At 38.7% G+C, this 23,571-nt stretch overlaps 1 pseudogene across 1 annotated transcript in view; it reads left to right on the forward strand.

Annotated features, from left to right (window-relative positions):
* Positions 1-11,469, forward strand: part of LOC126946307 (S-phase kinase-associated protein 1-like) — a 682,386-nt pseudogene extending 670,917 nt beyond the window's left edge. The window contains exon 2 of the transcript XR_007722627.1: positions 10,484-11,469. The product of XR_007722627.1 is annotated as an S-phase kinase-associated protein 1-like (transcript). The remainder of the gene's footprint in view (positions 1-10,483) is intronic.
* Positions 11,470-23,571: the final 12,102 nt, after the last annotated feature.

Here is a 23,571-nt window from a genome sequence, read left to right on the forward strand (position 1 = left end):
GCTTGCTTTCTCTCCCTCTCTTTCAGGGATGCCTCTGAGATGTCTGTTTGATCTCCTTATGAAATCCCATATTTATTCAAGAGTTTTTATTCCTTATTCTTTATTTGTGGCTGACTGAGTTATTTCAGAAAACCAGTCTTCAAGCTCTGAGAGTCTTTCTTTAGTTTGGTTGATGCTGCTGTTAATACTTGTGATTGTCTTCTGAAATTCTTGTGGTGAATTTTTCAACTCTATCTGATCAGTCTGATTCTTTCTTAAAGTGCCCATTTTGTCTTTCCTCTTCTGTATCATTTTATTGTATTCCTTAGAATCTTTGAATTGGGGTTTGAATTTCTTCTGAATTCCAATGATCTTTGTTCCAATCCATATTCTGAATTCTATTTCTGTCACTTCAGCCATTGCAGTCTGAGGGAACTAGTTGCTGGTGAAATAGTATGGTCATATGGAGGTAAGAGCACACACTGACTCCTTGATTAGCCAGAGTCCTTGAGCTATTACTCTTCATGTGTGTGGGCTGATGTGTCTTCAATCTTTTAAGCTGCTGTCTTTTGGATGAACTTTTTGTTTTTATCTTATTTGAAGTCCTTGGAGATTTGATTGTGATATAAGATGGGTTCAGTTGACTACCTTTGCCTCTTGAAGATTTTACGGCATCAAGTCTCAGCTCAGCACTCTTGGGTTGCATGCTCTTACACTGGTGGGGTGGTATTGAGCTTATGGGTTTGTCCTGTTGCCCCTCAAGATTCAGAATCTGTTGTGCTAGAGAAGCCAAAGTGTTCCTGAACTGCTGGCCACAGCCCTTCACTGAGTGATGCCCATGAAAGCACTGCATCAGGAGGTGGGATGGAACAAGAAGTTTCCACCAATCTTCCCCCTTGCAAGAACGCAAATTTAACAACTATGTACACCAGAAAAACACCTTTTTAAGAAACAAAAATTAGGTGAGTATTCACAGTACCTGGTTTTAACTTCACATTGCAAAAAGAGGTAGAAAAAACATTCTTAAGTTGCTAATGGCACCCCTCTCTCATTCACCAGCAGTGGCAGTGTGTGCCTTGAAGAGAGGAAGAGACAACAATTGTGAGGCATTAAACTCAGTTCTGCCTTTGCTGCAACAGAAAGCAAAATTGGACCACACTCAGCTGACATCCACCTATGGAGTATGTATTTGAACCAGCCTTAGCCAGATAGGAATTGCTGATCTCAGTGGCTTGAACTTCAGTTATTTCAAGCCTCACCACTGTGACTATAGTTCTCTGGGTCCCCAAAGGAACTTGAGAGGCAGTCTAGGTCACAAACACTGCAACATCAGGTGGGTCCTAGGGCTGAAATAGGCACATAGACAGTGGGCTGGGGAGGGTATGTGACCCATTGAGGGATCAACTGGAGTGGCTGAAGAAGTACTATCATCATCCCTCTCCTAACTTCAGGCTGCACAGTCACAGCTCCAAAAGGGAACCCTTTCTTCTCTTTGGGGAGAGGAGATGAAAGAATAGGGATGATGTTGTCTTACATCTAGGTTAGTCGGTTCAGTCACAGCAAGACAGTGTAATGGTCAGAGTCATCAGACCCCCTTTCCAGACCCTAGTTCCCGGATATATCTAGACACATCCTGAGACAGAAGATAATCCACTGCCTTGAAGGAATGAACCTAGCCCTGGAAGAACTCATAACCTGCTAGCTGAAGAGCCTTTGGCCCCTGAAAAACAAGTAGCAGTACCCAGATAATACATTGAGGGCCTTGGGTGGGACATGCTGGCCTCAGGTGAGATTCCGCACATTCCCAGCTGTAGCGGCTATAAGGTGAAACTCCTTCTGTGTGAGAAAAATAGAGGGAAAAGTAAAGGGAACTTTGACTTCACTTTAGATAGCAGCTTAGCCACAGGGTGTAGAGCACTAAGCAGACTGTTGGGGTTGCGGCTCTTAAATGGCATTTCTGGACGTGCCCAGGGAGAGAGTGTTGCCCACTGCACTGAAGTGTGAGTCCCTGACCAGGTGGCATTCACCACAAGCTGTTTGAAGGGCCCTTTGGCCTTAAGACAATATCAACAGTAGGCTGGGAGTGGTGGCTAACTCCTGTAGTCCTAGCACTTTGGGAGGCTGAGGTGGGTGAATCAGTTGAGGTCAGGAGTTTGAAACCAGCCTGGCCATCATGGTGAAACTCCGTCTCTACTAAAAGTACAAAAAATTAGCTGCGCATGGTGGTGCATGCCTGTAATACTAGCTACTTGGAAGGCTGAGGCAGGAGAATCGCTTGAACCCAGGAGGCAGAGGTTGCAGTGAGCCAAGATCATGCCACCGCACTCCAGCCTGGGCAACAGAGCAAGACTCTGTCTCAAAAAAAAAAAAAAAAAAAGGGGCAAAGCAAGATGGCTGAATAGGAACAGCTCCAGTCTCCAACTCCCAGTGCAAGCGACACAGAACACAGGTTATTTCTGCATTTTCAACTGAGGTACTGGGTTCATCTCACTAGGGAGTGCGGGACAATCGGTGCTGGTCAGCTGCTACAGCCCATCCAGCAAGAGCTGAAGCAGGGCGAGGCATCGCCTCACCTGGGAAGTGCAAGGGGGAAGGGAATCATTTTTCCCAGCCAGGGGAACTGAGACACACAACATCTGTAAAATCCGGTAACTCCCACCCCAATCCTGTACTTTACCAAGGATCTTAGCAAATGGGCACACCAGGAGATTATATCCCACACCTGGCCAGAAGGGTCCCACGCCCATGGAGCCTCCTTCATTGCTAGCACAAGAGTCTGCGATCTACTGGCAAGGCAGCAGCGAGGCTGGGGGAGGGGAGCCTGCCATGACTGAGGCTTAAGTAGGTAAACAAAGCAGCTGGGAAGCTCGAACTGGGTGGAGCTCACAGCAGCTCAAGGAGTCCTGCCTGTCTCTGTAGACTCCACCTCTGGGGACAGAGCACAGCTAAACAACAACAACAACAACAACAACAACAACAAAGCAGCTGAAACCTCTGGAGACAAAAACAACTCTATCTGACAGCTTTGAAGAGAGCAGTGGATCTCCCAACACAGAGGTTGAGATCTGAGAATGCACAGACTGTCTGCTCAAGTGGGTCCCTGACCCCTGAGTAGCCTAACTGGGAGACATCCCCCACTAGGGGCAGACCGACACCCCACACCTACACAGTGGAGTACACCCCTGACAGGAAGCTTCCAAAGCAAGAATCAGACAGGTACATTCACTGTTCCGCAATATTCTATCTTCTGCAGCCTCTGCTGCTGATACCCAGGCAAACAGGGTCTGGAGTGGACCTCAAGCAATCTCCAACAGACCTACAGCTGAGGGTCCAGACTGTAAGAAGGAAAACTAACCAACAGAAGGACATCCACACCAAAACCCCATCAGTATGTCACCATCATCAAAGACCAGAAGCAGATAAAACCACAAAGATGGGGAAAAAGCAGGGCAGAAAAGCTGGAAATTCAAAAAATAAGAGCGCATCTCCCCCTGCAAAGGAACACAGCTCATCGCCAGCAACGGATCAAAGCTGGATGGAGAATGACTTTGACGAGATGAGAGAAGAAGCCTCCAGTCCATCAAACTTCTCAGAACTAAAGGAGGAATTACGTACCCAGCACAAAGAAACTAAAAATCTTGAAAAAAGAGTGGAAGAATTGATAACTAGAATAATTAATGCAGAGAAGGCCATAAACGAACTGACAGAGATGAAAACCATGACACAAGAAATACGTGACAAATGCACAAGCTTCAGTAACCGACACAATCAACTAGAAGAAAGAGTATCAGCAACTGAGGATCAAATGAATGAAATAAAGCAAGAAGAGAAATCTAAAGAAAAAAGAAGAAAAAGAAATGAACAAAGCCTGCAAGAAGTATGGGATTATGTAAAAATACCAAATCTACATCTGATTGGGGTGCCTGAAAATGAGGGGGAAAATGGAACCAAGTTGGAAAACACTCTTCAGGATATCATCCAGGAGAACTTCCCCAACCTAGTAGGGCAGACCAACATTCAAAATCAGGAAACAAAGAGAACGCCACAAAGATACTCCTCGAGAAGAGCAATTCCAAAACACATAATTGCCAGATTCACCAAAGTTGAAATGAAGGAAATAATCTTAAGGGCAGCCAGAGAGAAAGGTCGGGTTACCCACAAAGGGAAGCCCAGCAGACTAACAGCAGATCTCTCAGCAGAAACTCTACAAGCCAGAAGAGAGTGGGGGCCAATATTCAACATTCTTAAAGAAAAGAATTTTAAACCCAGAATTTCATATCCAGCCAAACTAAGTTTCATAATTGAAGGAGAAATAAAATCCTTTACAGATAAGCAAATGCTTAGAGATTTTGTCACCACCAGGCCTGCCTTACAAGAGAGCCTGAAGGAAGCACTAACATGGAAAGGAACAACCGGTACCAGCCATTGCAAAAACATGCCAAAATGTAAAGACCATTGAGGCTAGGAAGAAACTGCATCAACTAGCGAGTAAAATAACCAGTTAATATCATAATGGCAGGATCAAGTTCACACATAACAATATTAACCTTAAATATAAATGGACTAAATGCTCCAATTAAAAGACACAGACTGGCAAACTGGATAAAGAGTCAAGACCCATCAGTCTGCTGTATTCAGGACACCCATCTCACATGCAGAGACATACGTAGGCTCAAAATAAAGGGATGGAGGAAGATCTACCAAGCAAAAGGAGAAAAAAAAAAAAAACCAGCAGGGGTTGCAATCCTAGTCTCTGATAAAACAGACTTTAAACCATCAAAGATCAAAAGAGACAAAGAAGGCCATAACATAATGGTAAAAGGATCAATTCAACAGGAATAGCTAACAATCCTAAATATATATGCACCCAATACAGGAGCACCCAGATTCACAAAGCAAGTCCTTAGAGACTTACAAAAAGACTTAGACTCCCATGCAATAATAATGGGAGACTTCAACACCCCACAGTCAACATTAGACAGATCGACGAGACAGAAAGTTAACAAGGATATCCAGGAATTAAACTCACCTCTGCAGCAAGCAGACCTCATAGACATCTATAGAACTCTCCACCCCAAATCAACAGGATATACATTCTATGCAGCACCACTTCACACTTATTCCAAAATTGACCACATAATTGGAAGTAAAGCACTCCTCAGCAAATGTACAAGAACAGAAATTATAACAAACTGTCTCTCAGACCACAGTGCAAACAAACTAGAACTCAGGACTAAGAAACTCAATCAAAACCGCTCAACTACATGGAAACTGAATAACCTGCTCCTGAATGACTACTGGGTACATAACGAAATGAAGGCAGAAATAAAGATGCTCTTTGAAACCAATGAGAACAAAGATACAACATACCAGAATCTCTGGGACACATTTAAAGCAGTGTGCAGAGGGAAATTTATAGCACTAAATGCCCACAAGAGAAAGCTGGAAAGATCTAAAATTGACACTCTAACATCACAATTAAAAGAACTAGAGAAGCAAGAGCAAACACATTCGAAAGCTAGCAGTAGGCAAGAAATAACTAAGATCAGAGCAGAACTGAAGGAGATAGAGACACAAAAAACCCTCCAAAAATTCAATGAATCCAGGAGTTGGTTTTTTGAAAAGATCAACAAAATTGATAGACTGCTAGCAAGACTAATAAAGAAGAAAAGAGAGAAAAATCAAATAGACGCAATAAAAAATGATAAAGGGGATATCACCACCGACCCCACAGAAATACAAACTACCATCAGAGAATACTATAAACACCTCTATGCAAATAAACTAGACAATCTAGAAGAAATGGATTATTTCCTGGACACTTACACTCTCCCAAGACTAAACCAGGAAGAAGCTGAATGCCTGAATAGACCAATAGCAGGCTCTGAAATTGAGGCAATAATTAATAGCCTACCAACGAAAAAAAGTCCAGGACCAGATGGATTCACAGCTGAATTCTACCAGAGGTACAAGGAGGAGCTGGTAACATTCCTTCTGAAACTATTCCAATCAATAGAAAAAGAGGGAATCCTCCCTAACTCATTTGATGAGGCCAACATCATCCTGATACCAAAGCCTTGCAGAGACACAACAAAAAAAGAGAATTTTAGACCAATATCCCTGATGAACATTGATGCAAAAATCCTCAATAAAATAGTGGCAAACCGGATTCAGCAGCACATCAAAAAGCTTATCCACCATGATCATGTGGGCTTCATCCCTGGGATGCAAGGCTGGTTCAACATATGCAAATCAATAAACGTAATCCAGCATATAAAGAGAACCAAAGACATAAGCCACATGATTATCTCAATAGATGCAGAAAAGGCCTTTGACAAAATTGAACAGCCCTTCATGCTAAAGATTCTCAACAAATTCAGTATTGATGGAACGTATCTCAAAACAATAAGAGCTATTTATGACAAACCCACAGCCAATATCATACTGAATGGGCAAAAACTGGAAAAATTCCCTTTGAAAACTGGCACAAGACAGGGATGGCCTCTCTCACCACTCCTATTCAACATAGTGTTGGAAGTTCTGGCTAGGACAATCAGGCAAGAGAAAGAAATCAAGGGTATTCAGTTAGGAAAAGAAGAAGTCAAATTGTCCCTGTTTGCAGATGACATGATTGTATATTTAGAAAACCCCATTGTCTCAGCCCAAAATCTCCTTAAGCTGATAAGCAACTTCAGCAAAGTCTCAGGATACAAAATCAATGTGCAAAAATTAGAAGCATTCTTATACACCAGGAACAGACAAACAGAAATCCAAATCATTAATGAACTTCCATTCACAATTGCTTCAAAGAGAATAAAATACCTAGGAATCCAACTTACAAGGGATGTAAAGGACCTCTTCAAGGAGAACTACAAACCACTGCTCAGTGAAATAAGAGGACACAAACAAATGGAAGAACATACCATGCTCATGGATAGGAAGAATCAATATCGTGAAAATGGCCATACTGCCCAAGGTAATTTATAGATTCAGTGCCATTCCCATGAAGCTACCAATGAGTTTCTTCACAGAATTGGAAAAAAACTGCTTTAAAGTTCATATGGAACCAAAAAAGAGCCCGCATTGCCAAGACAATCCTAAGTCGAAAGAACAAAGCTGGAGGCATCATGCTACCTGACTTCAAACTATACTATAAGGCTACAGTAACCAAAACAGCATGGTACTGGTACCAAAACAGAGATATAGACCAATGGAGCAGAACAGAGTCCTCAGAAATAATACCACACATCTACAGCCATCTGATCTTTGACAAACCTGAGAAAAACAAGAAATGGGGAAAGGATTCCCTATTTAATAAATGGTGCTGGGAAAATTGGCTAGCTGTAAATAGAAAGCTGAAACTGAATCCTTTCCTTACTCCTTATACAAAAATTAATTCAAGATGGATTAGAGACTTAAATGTTCGACCTAATTCCAGAAAAACTCTAGAAGAAAACCTAGGTAATACCATTCAGGACATAGGCATGGGCAAGGACTTCATGTCTAAAACACCAAAAGCAACGGCAACAAAAGCCAAAATTGACAAATGGGATCTCATTAAACTAAAGAGTTTCTGCACAGCAAAAGAAACTACCACCAGAGTGAACAGGCAACCTACAGAATGGGAGAAAATTTTTGCAATCTACTCATCTGACAAAGGGCTAATATCCAGAACCTATAAAGAACTCAAACAAATTTTCAAGAAGAAAACAAACAACCCCATGAAAAAGTGGGCAAAGGATATGAACAGACATTTCTCAAAAGAAGACATTCATACAGCCAACAGACACATGAAAAAATGCTCATCATCACTGGCCATCAGAGAAATGCAAATCAAAACCACAATGAGATACCATCTCACACCAGTTAGAATGGCGATCATTAAAAAGTCAGGAAACAACAGGTGCTGGAGAGGATGTGGAGAAATAGGAACATTTTTACACTGTTGGTGGGATTGTAAACTAGTTCAACCATTATGGAAAACAGTATGGCGATTCCTCAAGGATCTGGAACTACAAGTACCATATGACCCAGCCATCCCATTACTGGGTATATACCCAAAGGATTATAAATCATGCTGCTATAAAGACACATGCACACGTATGTTTATTGCGGCGCTATTCACAATAGCAAAGACTTGGAATCAACCCAAATGTCCATCAGTGACAGACTGGATTAAGAAAATGTGGCACATATACACCTTGGAATACTATGCAGCCATAAAAAAGGATGAGTTTGTGTCCTTTGTAGGGATATGGATGCAGCTGGATACCATCATTCTCAGTAAACTATCGCAAGAACAGAAAACCAAACACCGCATGTTCTCACTCATAGGTGGGAACTGAGCAATGAGATCACTTGGACTCGGGAAGGGGGACATCACACACTGGGGCCTATCATGGGGAGGGGGGGCAAGGGGGGAGGGATTGCATTGGGAGTGGTGCCTGATCTAAATAACGAGTTGATTGGTGCTGACGAGTTTATGGGTGCCGCACACCAACATGGCACAAGTATACATATGTAACAAAGCTGCACATTATGCACATGTACCCTAGAACTTAAAGTATAATAATAATAATAATAATAATAATAAAAAGAAAAGAAAAGAAAGAAAACATCAAAAGTAGTCTGACAGCACTATCCATTGGCCTGAAATAGTGGCGGCCATGGGATAAGGCTCCTTTGCATTTAGTAAGTGAAGAGATGTGGCAAAGACTGCATCTTGTGGTATGAGTGCCAGCTCAGCTTCATTACAATAGAACAGCAGCTGAACTTCCAAGGTTTTTGACTCTAGTCCTTGGATCCCAGATGGCACCTCTGAAACCCTATGGGACATGGTGCAAGTCTCCGTCCTGACAGGAAGGACACAGGCCTGGTTGTCTTTGCCACTTGCTGATTGTAGAGACCAAGAGCTTTCAGCAAGCATATGCAGTAGCCTGGAAGTAGTTAGAGCAGGCCTTGGGCAACACCGAGTGTTGTGCTACCTTCAGGTGTGACCCAGCACAGTCATAGTGGTGGTGGCCACAGGGGTGTTTGTGTCACTCCACCCCCAGCTTTAGGTGGTTCACAAAAGGAAGATAGACTCCATTTGTTTTGGAGAAAGTAAGGGAAGAGAACGAGAGTCTCTACTTGCTAATCCAGAGAACTCTTTTGTATAGTTTCCAAGACCATCAAGGCAGTACCTCTACAAGTCTTCAGGAAACAAAACATTACTAGGCTTGAGGTACCCCCAAAATCAGAATCAGCTTAGATCACAACACCCAAGTCCTCTTTAATATTTGGAACATCTTCCCAAGAAGAATGGGTACAAACAAGCCCAGACTGTGAAGACTACAATAAATACCTAACTATTCAGCACCCAGGCACAATTGAACATCTAAAAGTATGAAGATAATCCAGGAAAACATGACCTCACCACATGAACTAACTATGCACCAGGGAACACTCCAGGGGTAGCAGAGATATGTGAACTTTCAGGCAGATAATTCAAAATAGCTATTTTAAGGAAACCCGAAGAAATTCAAGATAATGCATAGAAGGGAGTAAAAATTCTATTGGAGAAATTTAGCAAAGAGATTCAAATATTAAAAAGAATCATGCAGAAATTCTGGAGTTGAAAGCTGCAGTTGGCAGAAGTCTTTTAATAGCTGAATTCATCTAGTAGAAGAAAGAAGTAGTGAGCATGAAAACAGGATATTTGAAAATACACAATAAGAGGAGAACAAGGAAAAAAGAACAACAACAAAAACCAAAGCCAATGAAGCATGACTAGAGGATATAAATAATAGTCACAAAAGTGCAAATCTAGGAGTTATTGGCTTCAAAGAGGAGGTGCCAAAAACCATAGAGGTAGAAATTTTATTCAAAGGGATAATAACTGAGAACTTCCCAAACACAAACAAAGATAGCAGTATTTAAGTACAAGAAGGCCATAGAACACCAAGCAGATTTAACATAAAGAGGACTACTTCAAGTGATCTAATAATCAAACTCCAAAAGATCCAGGATAAAGAAAAATTCCTAAAAGCAGCAAGAAAAAAGAAAAAAATAACGTATAAGTGAGCTCCTATATATCTGGCAACAAACTGCTTAGTGGAAACCTTACATGCCAAAAGAGAGTGGCATGACATATTTAAAGTGCTAAAGGGATAAAAAAAATTAGAATAGTATATCTGGGGAAAATATCCTTCAAACATGAGAGAGAAATAAAGATTTTCCCAAACAATAGCTGAGGGATTTTATCACTAGACCTGTCCTACAAGAAACCGTAAAGGGAGTACTTCAATCAGAAAGAAAGGGGTGTTAATGAGCAATAAGAAATCATCTGAAGATACAAACCTTCAGGTATTGGTAAGGACATCTAAAACCTCTGAATATTATTATACTGTAATTGTAGTATGTAACCTACTCTTATCTTAAGTAGAAAGGCTAAATGATGAAGCAATAAAAAATAATAACTACAACAACTTTTCAAGACATAGATGGTACAATGAGATATAAATAGTAACAACAGGCTGTAGTGGCTTTGTCCTCCGCTTTTCTCTTCCTCCGCTGACGTCTCTTAGCTCTCGTCAGCCTCCCGCCGGCAGTCTCCTTAACACAGAACACCATGCCTTCAATTAAGTTGCAGAGTTCTGATGGAGAAATATTTGAAGTTGATGTGGAAATTGCCAAACAATCTGTGACTATTAAAACCATGTTGGAAGATTTGGGAATGGATGATGAAGGAGATGATGACCCAGTTCCTCTACCAAATGTGAATGCAGCAATATTAAAAAAGGTCATTCAGTGGTGCACCCACCACAAGGATGACCCTCCTCCTCCTGAAGATGATGAGAACAAAGAAAAGTGAACAGACGATATCCCTGTTTGGGACCAAGAATTCCTGAAAGTTGACCAAGGAACACTTTTTGAACTCATTCTGGCTGCAAACTACTTAAACATCAAAGGTTTGCTTGATGTTACATGCAAGACTGTTGCCAATATGATCAAGGGGAAGACTCCTGAGGAGATTCGCAAGACCTTCAATATAAAAAATGACTTTACTGAAAAGGAGGAAGCCCAGGTACGCAAAGAGAACCAGTGGTGTGAAGAGAAGTGAAATGTTGTGCCTGACACTGTAACACTGTAAGGACTGTTCCAAATACTAGTTTCACTGCTCTTTTTATAATTGTTAATATTAGACAAACAGTAGACAAATGCAGCAGCAAGTCAATTGTATTAGCAGAATATTGTCCTCATTGCATGAGTAGTTTGAGTATAGATTCCAAACCTATGGCTGAGTTTCTTCTAGTATGATCGAAAGTTTCTTTTTTCTTTGCTCTGAATAAAACTGAACTGTGGGTTCTCTATAAGTGGCATTTTGGGCTTTCCCTCTTTTTTGTAAAGCAATTTCTGCCTAGTTTATTGTCCAGTTAACTTTAGTGACCTTTTGAAAGTTGGCATTGTAAATAAAACAAGTTGCAAAAAAGTTTTTTGGAATAGAATTAACAAAATATTTCCACCTCATGAATAAAGAGGTGGAAACTGGAAAAAGGCTTCTTGAGGTAAATGTTCTGAGTGGAGTTACCATGATGTCTTCCAGCCTCCTGCAGTCAAGGAGTACCACTGTATTGATTAGCCTGTATGTAGCAGGGCTCTCTTCGTTGCATCTGAGGACTTGTTTTCTTTTTCTTTAATTTTATTTTTAATCCTCTTAGTTTTAAATATATTGCCTAGAGACTCAGTTACTACCCAGTTTGTGGGTATTTGGGAGTAATGTAACTGGATAGTTTGTTAGCTTTTCAATTAAAAAAGACACTTAACCCATGTCATCTTTTTATAATCAGTGTTCCCATGTGGGGAAAATTATTCACACTACTTGCATGTAAAAAATAATTTAACTTTTATCATTAAAATATGTGGTAAAACCCAGAAAGCATCCATCATGAATGCAAGATACTTTCAATAAAAAGTAAGTTATATAAAAATAACTAACTAACTAAATAAATAAATAGTAACAACAAAAAGTTAAAAAGTGGAAGGAAGATGTTAAGTCATAGTCTTTACTAGTTTTCTTTTTGCTTGTTTGTTTGTGCAAATAGTATTAAGTTGTTATTAGCTTAAAATAATGGGTAATAAGATAGTATCTGCAAGCATCATTGTAACCTCAAGCCAAAAAAATACAATAGATCCAAAAAAATTAAAAAGCAAGGAATTAAATAATATCAACAGAGAAAATCACCTTCACTAAAATAAAGACAGGAAGGAAAGAAAGAAAGAGAAGATAAGCAAATGACCGACAAACAAATAAAAAATGACCTGAGTAAGTCTTTACTTATCAATATAATATTGAATGTAAATGTACTAAACTCTCCACTCAAAAGACATAGGATGGCTGAATGCATTAAAAAAAAAAAAAAAAACAACCAATGATCTATACCCTACGCAAAACACATTCACCTATAAAGACACACATAGGCTGAAAATAAAGGGATGGAAAAACATATTTCATGCCAATTGAACCCCCAAAAGAGCAGGAATCACTATACTTATATCAGACAAAATAGATTTCAAGACAAAACTTATAAGAAGAGACAAAGAAGGTCACAATATAATGATAAAGGGGTCAATTCAGCAAGAGGATATAACAATATTAAATTGTTATTTTAAATATTTTAAATATATATGCACTAAACACTCAAGCACCAAGATATATAAGGAAAATATTAGTATAGCTAAAGAGAGAGATAGGCTCCAATACAATAATAGCTGGAGACTTTGCCATCCCACTTTCAGCATTGGACAAATCTCCAGACAGAAAATAAACAAATAAACATTAGCCATAATCTTCACTGTAGAACAAATGAATCTAATATATAAGCATCCTCTCTAACCACAATGAAATAAAACTAAAAATCAATAACAAGAGGTATTTCAGAAACTATAAAATTACATGAAAATTAAACAACATGCTCCTGAATGACCAGTAGATCAATGAAGAAATTAGAAAGGGGATTGAAAAATTTCTTGAAACAAATAATAAAGGAAACACAACATAACAAAAACTATAAAATACAAGGAAAGTAGTACTAGCAGGGAAGTTCATAGCTGTAAGTGCCTACTTCAAAAAAGAAGAAAAACTGCAAAATAACAACCTAACAATGCATGTTAAAGCAGTAAAAAAGCGAGGGCCAACCAAACTCAAAATTAGTCAAAGAAAAGAAATAATAAAGATCAGAGCAGAAATAAATGAAATTGAATTTTTTTAAAAAAAAGATCAATAAAACAAAAAGTTGCTATTTTTTGAAAATTTAAACAATATTGACAAACTTTTAGCCTTACTAAAGAAAGAAGAGAGAAGACCCAAATAGTCAGAGATGAAAAAGGTGACATTACAAGTGATACTGCAGAAATTTAAAGTATCGTTTGTGGCTAATATGAGTCACTATGTGCCAATAAATTGGAACATCTAGAAAAAAATGGACAAATTCCTAGACACATAAAACCTACCAAGATTGGACCACGAAGAAATCAAACAGCAGAACAGACCAATACAAAGTAATGAGATAAAGTTCATAACACAATATCTCTCAGTAAGGAAAAGCCTGGGACCTGACAGTTTCACTGCTGAATTCAACCAAGCATTTAAAGAATACCGATCTTCCTCAAATTGTTCTGAAAAATATAAGAAGAGGGAATACTTTCGAACACATCCTTTAAGGCCATTATTACCCTGATACCAAAACCAGACAAAGACACATCCAAAAATTAAACTATGGGCCAATACCCCTATGATTATTGATTCAAAACTCCTCAATAAAATACTAACAAACTGAATTCAACAATACATTAAAAAGATCATTCATTATGATCAAGTGGAATTTATCCCTGGAATGCAAAGATGGTAGGACATACACAAATCAAAGTGGTACATCATATCAACAGAATGAAAGGCAAAAATAATATGATCAGTTTAAATGATGATGAAAAAGTATTTGATAAAATTCTACATCCCTTCATAATAAAAACCGTAAAAATCTAGTGTAGAAGGAACATACCTCAACATAATAAAATTTGTCTATGAAAAACCTGCAGCTAGTATCCTGCTGAATGGGAAAACCTGAAAGCCTTTCCCCTAAGATCTGAAATACAACAAGTATGCCCACTTTCACCACTGTTATTCAAAATAGTACTGGAAGTGCTAGCTAGAGCAATTATACAAGAGAAAGAAATGAATGAGATCTAATTTGGAAAGGAAAGGAAGAAGTCAAATTATTTTTGTTTGCAGATGATGTGATCTTATATTTAGTGAAACTTAAAGACTCCAACAAAAAAACTATTAGAACTGATAAGCAAACTCAGTAAAGTTGCAGGATGCAAAATCAACATACAAATATTAGTAGCATTTCGATATGCCAACAGTGAACAATCTGATAAATAAATGAAAAGTAGTCTAATATACAACAGCCACAAATAAAATTGAATACCTAGGAACTAACTTAAGCAAAGTGAAAGATCTCTATAATAAAAACTATAAAACACTGATGAAAGTAATTGAAGAGGACTCTAAGAAATGGAGAAATATTTCATGTTTATGGGTTGAAAGAATCCATATTTTTAAAATGTCCATACATCCCAAAGCAATCTGCAGATTCACAGCAATTCCTATCAAATAGCTAGATCTTTCTTTTTAAAAGGACACATGGGAGAGGGAAAAAAAATGTCAGATAGGAGGCAGGATGGACTTGCAGCTCCCACTTGGATGTTTGTTTGTTAATGCATGTGGAGACTCACACTGTAAATTTTGCTTCAAGAACTGTTGCAAGAGCATAACAGGAAAGCCAAAATAATTCACAGACTCTTTGAAATAAGTGACTTGCTGCAGCAAACTCCATGAGATAGCTGAAAAACTGTGAGTGCCCAAAGTGTGAAAGGGGAAAGTCTGCCTCTGAATACACATCCTCACTGGGGAACCTGAAAATCCAGATCCAAGCAAAATATAAAAACAGAAAAAGCAGTGGGAAGAGACCTGTAGGCACTCCTTGTCCCCAGGGAAACCCAGGGAAGCCATTTCTGACTTTATTTAACAGGTGCTTTAGGGAGGACTGCCAGTGAAATTTAGAAAGGACCACAGGGAGAATGAAACTTCCAGCTGAACTTTGTAATGATTTTGACCAAGCATGAAATTTCCTGGGCAGAATGGGGGAGGGGTGGTGGTGACGGTGAACAGGAAGTGCAGATGTAAAAACAGAAGCCGTGGCAGGTGTGGAGGAGTGAGACCTGAAAGCAGTGCTTGCTTTCTCAGCAGGGAGGCTTGTAGCCTGGGGCAAGATCCCAGCACTGTTCACTGGCTGCCTGGATATAAACTTCGTGCTCTTAGTGGGACATGGTGTGAGTGAGACTGGCCTTGCTGGCTGCACATGAACTGGGTGAGGCTGGTCACTGCAGTTTTCCCCCACCTCCCTGGTGGCCTGTATGAGGCAGCAGAAGCAGCCATAACCCCCTTGGGAACCTAACTTCATTGGCATGAGAAGTATACCCTTATATCCCACAGTGGCCACCACAATCCCTGCCCAAGGAGAGTCTGAGCTCAGACAGGCCTAACCCCTCTCCCACCTGATGATCTTTCTCTACTCATTCTAGTAGCTGAAGACAAAAAACATAATCTCTTGGGAGATCTATAGCCCTGCCCATCACCTGAGAAACTTGAATACTTATCCAGGAGAACTTAGGGCAAGCTTGTATCCCCCCTATACTATAGCAGCTGATGCTCTCTTGAAAGTGCCACTTCCTGACTTGACACTAGCCAACCCAAGCCATTACAACAACTCTTAAAATAACAACCTTGCTCTAAGAAAGGATAAACAACAACAACAACAACTAATTCCACTTCCTGTAACATCCTGACTAACCAGAGGTCTTGAGTCTGTCCACGTGACATCTTCACTGTTAGCAAAACCAGCATTTGAGCAAACCAGCACACTAAACAAAACTACAACCAAGGACCCTCAGATAGTTTACTTCGTTCCCCTGCTACCTCCCCCCAGAGCAGGTGCTGGTATTCACAGCTGAGAGACCTGAAGACAGATCACATCAGAGGAATCTTTGCAGAGACACCCCAATACCAGCCCAGAGCCTGTTAGTTCTGCTGGGTGGCTAGACTCAGAAGAGCAATAACAATCACTGCAGTCTGGCTCTTAGGAAGCCCCATACCTAGAAGAAGGGGAAGAGCTTCACATCAAGGGATCACCCCACGGGAGAAAAGAATCTGAACAGCAGCTCTTGAGTTCCAGATCTTTCCTCTGACATAGTCTACCCAAATGAAAAGGGACAAGAAAATATTCTGGTAATATGAAAAAGCTGTGTTCTTTAACACTCCAAAAAGATCACACTAACTAACCTGCAATGGATCCGAACCAAGAAAAAATCTGCGAATGCCAGAAATAATTCAGAAGGTCAATTATTAAGCTACTTAAGGAGGCACCAGAGAAAGGTGGAAACCAACTTAAATAAACTTAAAAAAGATACAGGGTATGGACAAAAAATATATAGATAAATTTATTTTTATTGTAAATCAAAACAATCACAACTTCTGAAAATGAAAGACACACTTACAGGAATGCCAAATACACTGGAAAGTTTCAACAATATAATCAAACAAGTAGAAGAGAGAACTTCAGAGCTCAAAGACAAAGCTTTCAAATTAACCCAGTTTGGCAAAGCCGAAAAAAAAGAATCACACAAATGAACAAAGCCACCAAGATTTTTGGGATTTGTTAAATGACATAAAATAAGAATAATTCGTATTCCTGAGAAAGAAGAGAAATCTAAAAGTTCCAAAAACTTATTTGAGGGAATAATCCAGGAAAACTTCCTTGGCTTTGCTGGAGATCCAGACATTCAAATACAAGAAGCTCAAAGAACATGCGGAAAATTCATGGCAAAATGATCATCACTTAGGCACACAGTCATTAGGTTATCAAAAGTCAAAATAAAGGAAAGATTTTTGAGATCTGTAAGGCAAAAGCTTCAGGTAACCTGTAAAGGAAAACCTATCAGATTAATGGTAGATTTGTCAGCAGAAACTCTACAAGCTAGAAGGGACTGGGATCCTATCTTCAGCCTCCTTAAACAAAACAATTATCAGCCAAGAATGAAGGAAAGATAGTGACTTTTTCAGACAGATGCCCAGAGAATTTGCCACTACCAAACCAGCACTATAAGAACTACTAAAAAGAATTAAATAATGACATTTGCAGCAACCTGGATGAAGTTGGAGACCATTTCTCTAAGTGAACTAACTTATGAATCGAAAACCAGACATCGCATGTTCTCACTCATAAGTGGGACCTAAGCTGTGTGGATGGAAAGGCATAAGGAAGGCATATTTTTAAAAGTTACAAGAGATTAGAGAGTGACTCAGTCTTCCAATGTAAAACTTCTGCTGCTTGAGTTATGCCAATATGGATAGCAGAGAATTGTGGCACATTTCTAAACTCTACTTCTCTGAACTTCTTCTGTTACCCAACTCCACAGTCAGTCAGTGCCCACTCATTTCTGGATTTTTTTTAAAGGAGGCTGCCTTTGTATATAGTAAGAGTAGAAAAATAGGGCAGATCCTATATGGAGTTTGGAGGGATATCTGATAAACTATTTCATGTTAGTTTTGTGGGATGAACTGGTGAAATTTGTACTACAAGAAAGTGCAGATATGGGGAGGGATTCATGACTAATTAAATGGTTGGATTAAAAGAGTTGATTTTAATGGATGCATGTCCACTGAGATAGACCTCTAATGTGGCATGTCAGAGAAATCTGTCTTAGGCTGTGTTCTAATTCAACATTTTCATTATTGACTTAAGTAAGGGCACAGATAACAAGGTGATCAAACACACAGATGGTGCAAATCTGGGAGAGACAGTTAGATAATGTATTTACTGACAGAAGTCATGTGTTATTTCACCAAATGGGAATTAATCTCCTAAATTAGAGAGTTGTGTAGTTAGAGTTTACATAAGGCATTAGATGTTTTCCTTTGGATTTCTGGCCAGGAATTACTCATTGCTTAACAATTTTGGGGGAAAAATTTGCAGTGCCAGATAATAGCCTTGTCTCATTAACAACAGCAAAATCCTTATCATCAGTGTTTCTATTTCTTTAATTCCTCAAGGTGACAGCTGAGCTCATGTCTAAGGCACTGTGCTGAGAGCTCTGAAAAAGCAAAATTCTTCCCTCTAGGACCTTCAAGCATTTACACAAATTACTTCCATGCTACATGGTGATCTGTGAAAAGGGCCAAATGAGAGGCACTGAAAATGTAACAGGAACCCTGGGAAGGGAGAGAGGGAGTGACGATATATGTTCTGGGAAGGCCTTTTGAGGGAGGTGAGAACTTAATCTTAATTCCAGTTAAACTACTGAAGACTTTTGCTATATCCTTTCTTTTTGGGGAAATTTAGGGCCTTGTGGAACCTGGTAATCATGTAACCTTGTAATCCCTATAAAAGATAAACAAGGAAATTGAGAAAGGAAAAGTCACAGTCTGGAAATATTTTGCCGGCCTCTCTATGAGGCCTAATGCAAAGGTTAATTCTAGAGCATTTATTTCTTTGCTTTTCAGTTTGTTACCTTTCCATAGAAATGAGAGCCCCCTGCTGTTCTCTGCCATCAGCTGCTCTGTTCTGCTAATCAGGGAATGAAGCTGAGAATGCCCCTTGGCTCTGGGAGAGGGATAAAAGAACAGGTGCCAGAGCTCATGTATTGAAATACATCAAGAGTCTGTTCATCACTCAATTGTTCTCCAGTGTAAGATACTCAAGAACAAACAAGTCCACTGTGAGTCAGAATCTGCCAACAGTCTTTTTCCTAGTAGTCTGAGGATACTAAGTAGTTTGGCTAAGTATGAGTTGCTGTACCCTAGGTATTATACTGTCAGGGAAATTCCCCACTGTCTGCCAAACATTTCAACTCAGCAAAATTAGATCTGAAAAATGTTGATGAGCCATAAAATAAGTCATACATAGTTAGTGCCTTTAAAGAAATGAACTACTAAATATATTCTAAGCAAAGAAGCATTTCTGGAAGGATAATGGCTGAACTTCAAATTTTAGGGTTCTCACATGCTTGTTGCCTCAGGCCTAGCCCCTTTTCCTCAACTCCTTGCAAATTCATACTTAACCTTCTCTTCTGCCCTAGTGAAAACAGATTTTAACCAGGAGTCCATAAATGTGGGTGCTAGGTCTGGCTTTATCACTGGTCATCAGTTTTCCCATCTGAAAAGTGAATGCCTTGCTCATAGTGTGCAGTTGTTGTGGATGTTGCATTTTTGGAGAAAATTGCATGTGAAGGTTAATGGGCTGCACAGACACAAGGTAGATATATTATTACTTAAACTCCATTGTGGAAACTAGGAACATTCAGAAATTACCTTTACTTGAATGTTCAGGCTGAATAAAGTTTGCCTCCAGATTAAAAGTCCTCAGCCTCAGGGAAAGACCTACTCTAGTTTAGTGTCTATCTGTTTTTGTGTGTTCTCTCCCTGTTCCAGTCCCTCTCCTTCTCCCTCTCTGTCTCCCTCTCTGTCTCCCTCTTCTTCCTTCTCTCCTTCCCTCCCATCCTGCCCACTTCTCTCTCTCATATGCGTGCATGCAGGCATGAACACATGTATGTGCACCCATATGCGTGTGCACATACACACAGTAAAAAAAAAAAAAAAAAAAGGACAATTAAAAAGGGCATGCCTTTTGTCACAGATGCTTATGGAAACACATAGAACTTTCAAATTTTATGGTATAATAGCCTTAAAACTTTTACTCTACCTTGAAGTTCAACTTTAATTGATTTTAATTATTTATATACAATTATTTACTTATATTCTGTCTTCTTTTACAAAGAATTTGAGACATTCAAGCTGCAACTTGTTCAAAACTGTAGGTGGTATTCAAACCAATAAAGACTGCTTGTCTCAAATCTTCAAAGGGAAATAAGAAGTTGCTGAGTTATGCAGCAAAATACAAGTGTTATATTTTTCAGATTACACAAAAAGTTATTAAAAGTGGTAATTCATGTATTTCCTGTGAAATCTGCTGTGAACAAATTCATTACAGACCCATGTAGATTGTAATGCTTACTCATGGTTTACTAGCTAAAAGTGTCATGGGGCAGAAAAGATATAAACAGAATTTTGCCCTGGTGCCATTCACCTGTAGACCATTCAGTTACATACACCACTGAGGGAGAGTCTTTGGTTGGAGTCTTCACCATCATGTAAGTATAACAGGTATTTTTTGCAAATTTCTAATTAGAAGCATTGAGCACTTCTGTAATGAATTTCTATAACCACGTGTACAGGACTAGATGGGAAGAAATAATGTAACCAAATTCACAACAGATGGGAACATAACTTTTGCCTTAAATTGTTGCACCCCAATGTACTAATTGAACACTTACCTTTTGTTATTGCTTATTGGCAGATTTGTGTGTGTGCATACATGCATGTTTGTATTCTTTCTGACTGGACCCTAAACTGATTGAAAGCGGGATTCCATATCTTTATACTTCATATCGTTATCTTTATCCTTCATATCGTTATCCTTTTGTGCTGTAATTAATGTTTGCCAGAGGCTGAATTTTCCTATTTGGAAACTCTAAATTGTATAAGCAACCCTACCATCTCTGGTGTTACAGTTTCCATTTTCAATTTGAATAGTCTTGCTTAAAAAATATATTAACTTGACCTTCACATAAGACACTAAATAAGCATTTCCTTTTTTGTGTGTAAGGATGCCCACAATTCAGCTTAATGACTGTAAACAGCATAAATGCACAATCTTTAATTCAGCTGATCACATTTCACTTTGCTTTCTTATAAAAAAAGATTATTTGTATCTTTTTAACAGTTTTATTGAGGTGTAATTGTTGCACAAAAATTTGAATGTATTTTATGTGTACAATCTGATGGGTTTGAACACGTGCATACACCCATGAAACCATTACCACATGCAAGATAATAAACATATTAAGGTTGTTTTTGATAAAAGTTAAAGATACTTATTTTTACTTTGGTGCGGTTTGGAGTTGCTGGATTCCACGTCATTCTGAGTTGACGTGTGACTCATTTGCACGCATTCACTCTTGCAGGGGTCTTTGAAGTGGTATTTCTAGCCCGGATAAGGGAAAATGACTGTCCACAGAATTCTACACAGCAGTTGTCTTACTCAGTTTCCTGCTTGACCCAGTTCCTCCTGGGTATTGTTAGTAAAGGAATCCCCTTTCTGTTGTGCAAAGACATAAAATGTCGTGACTTGACCAAGGTTATCATTGTTGACTTTTTGTGCTAGGGACAAATTTCCAGTTTTTTTTTTTTTTTTTTTTTCTTTTTCTGAGATGGAAACAAGGAATCTATCCTTGTCTCAAACAAGAACAAGAGCTATGTACTCACAAAAACTAAAAATTAAAAGAATTATCAAGGGAAGACACAGGGTAAAAGGATTATCAGTAGGGTCAATGGAAAGTATTAATATTTCATACATGACTTGCACATAGTAGTCTTTTGTGATCTGAGTCTTTTTGAAAACGATAGTCATTAAGGGATATTTTTTCTTGGGCATTTGTTTTTCCTTTCTTTATTTTTATTTTTAACCTTCCTGCCTTTCACTATTTTATATTGCATCCAGTGTCCTCAACTTTATTTCACTTGTAAACTCCTTGAAGGCAGAATGTGAGAGGTGGCTCAAGAGACTCCTATGACTTCACAAACTGGTCAGAGTTCCTGAAATTAGTAGCATTAATCTTATAGGCTATGTATTAGGGCATTACCTCTCTAGAAGGCTATCCTAAAATGCAGATTTAACTAGAGAAGAGAACCCATGAGCAGATTACCATGAGTCAGGTAATTAGATTAGCTGTCTGCCTGCCCATGCCTTCACTGGAGATGTTTGGATGCCGTGAATGAAATTCCGGTGTCTAGATATTACTCATGAAAACACAGGGATGCTGATTGTCTAATGGGAGTCATGGGTAAATTTTTAATGGTTTTCAATCTGACATAATCAACACTCATTAACAAAGGTGGAAATGGGGATATTGAGTAAAACACACTTATTCAATGGTATTACGATTTTGACTCATCAATTGACTATTTCCATTGCTTGCCTGTAAGTTTGGTGAAAGCTTGCCGTATTTGTCTTGTACACTATTCTATCCTCAGTGTCAACAACAGAGTAAGCCTTTATGAAATGTTAGTCAAATGAATGAGTTTAAGTGATTGAACACAAAATGAAAAGTATATATCATTCAGAATTGGCAGCTTTTGAAGGAGTAATATTTTGGACATGGCATAGGAATAGGGATTTTATGGTGTTTACTAAAAATATGCAATCTTGGTGATGGAAAACTTCCATTGAAGTTACTAAAATTATCTTTCCTTATATTTTCTCTGCAGTTTCAGTGGCTGATGGTCACAAGAATGATGTAACTTCTCAGTGCTTTTCCTGCTTTGTATATTTCCAGCAACTTTTATCTAAAATACTTCAGATGGTGTGCTAACTCCTTAGAATGCACACCAATGATGTACTTTTTTTTTTTTTTCACAATTGAGATTTTGTTGGTTGTGTTGAGTACTGGTACACAAACATTTCAACTTGTACACAGTTCTTAACATACATGTGAAAAACCTAAAAAGCTGTGTATTGTAATTCTTTTCAAAACAGTTATTCCAGTGATATTCTAGCTTAAAAATTGGAGGCAAATTTTTCTTAAGAGGATATCAAGTACCAGTATCTTCAAATGTTGTTAACTTGTTACATACATCCTACTGATTCAAAATTTAATAGCATATATACTCCATATACAAATTTTTAACCTTTCATAGCACATTAGCAAAGTTATTAGGAAAGTAAGGCTACCACGACCAAAGATAATATAGAGTGCACAATTATGACTGGAAGAGCCATTATCAAGGGTGATTTTCTTTAGGAAACAATTCTACTGAACACAACATGGGAATATAAGTAATTTAAAATGTTCAAGATATTGAATACAGGACTGTGACTCCTGTATTCACATTGTCATGTATAGTATGCTTTTTATTATAGGATATAAAAACTAACCCCCTTAAATGGAATGTTAAGCTGACACCCAAGACAGTCAAAGCACCACCAAATTCAATATCCCACATTATTTTCTGATTGCACCAAAAAACAAACAATGAGTGAATGATTTTGCCTCTTAAAGAAAAGCATTTACACTTAAAAAATAGGATGAGATGAAATTCATCTCATCCATTTTATGAAGGGATGTTCATAAAATATTTCTAGAACTATTAAAAGGCTACCATTTACAAAATAGTTGATAAAAATATTCCTCTGGATTGTACAAGAAGGGAGGCATGGAGCACTGATAAGACATGATATATGATACTAATCAGATGTGGCTTCTTTCTCTCTGGCTTCATCAGCAGCTAGACTCTTCTTGGTTTTCTGCAGGTAAATCTTTTTTTAGTTTCTTGGTTCACCACTTTGGACTGTTTTCCCTTTTGTCCCCTTTTTTCTTTTGTTTGCACTATTTTGTCTGAAAATGTATCCTTTCCTGCTTCCTTTTTTGGTTTCATTT

The sequence above is a fragment of the Macaca thibetana genome, chromosome X, assembly GCF_024542745.1.
Source record: "Macaca thibetana thibetana isolate TM-01 chromosome X, ASM2454274v1, whole genome shotgun sequence".
NCBI classification, from domain to species: Eukaryota; Metazoa; Chordata; class Mammalia; order Primates; family Cercopithecidae; genus Macaca; species Macaca thibetana.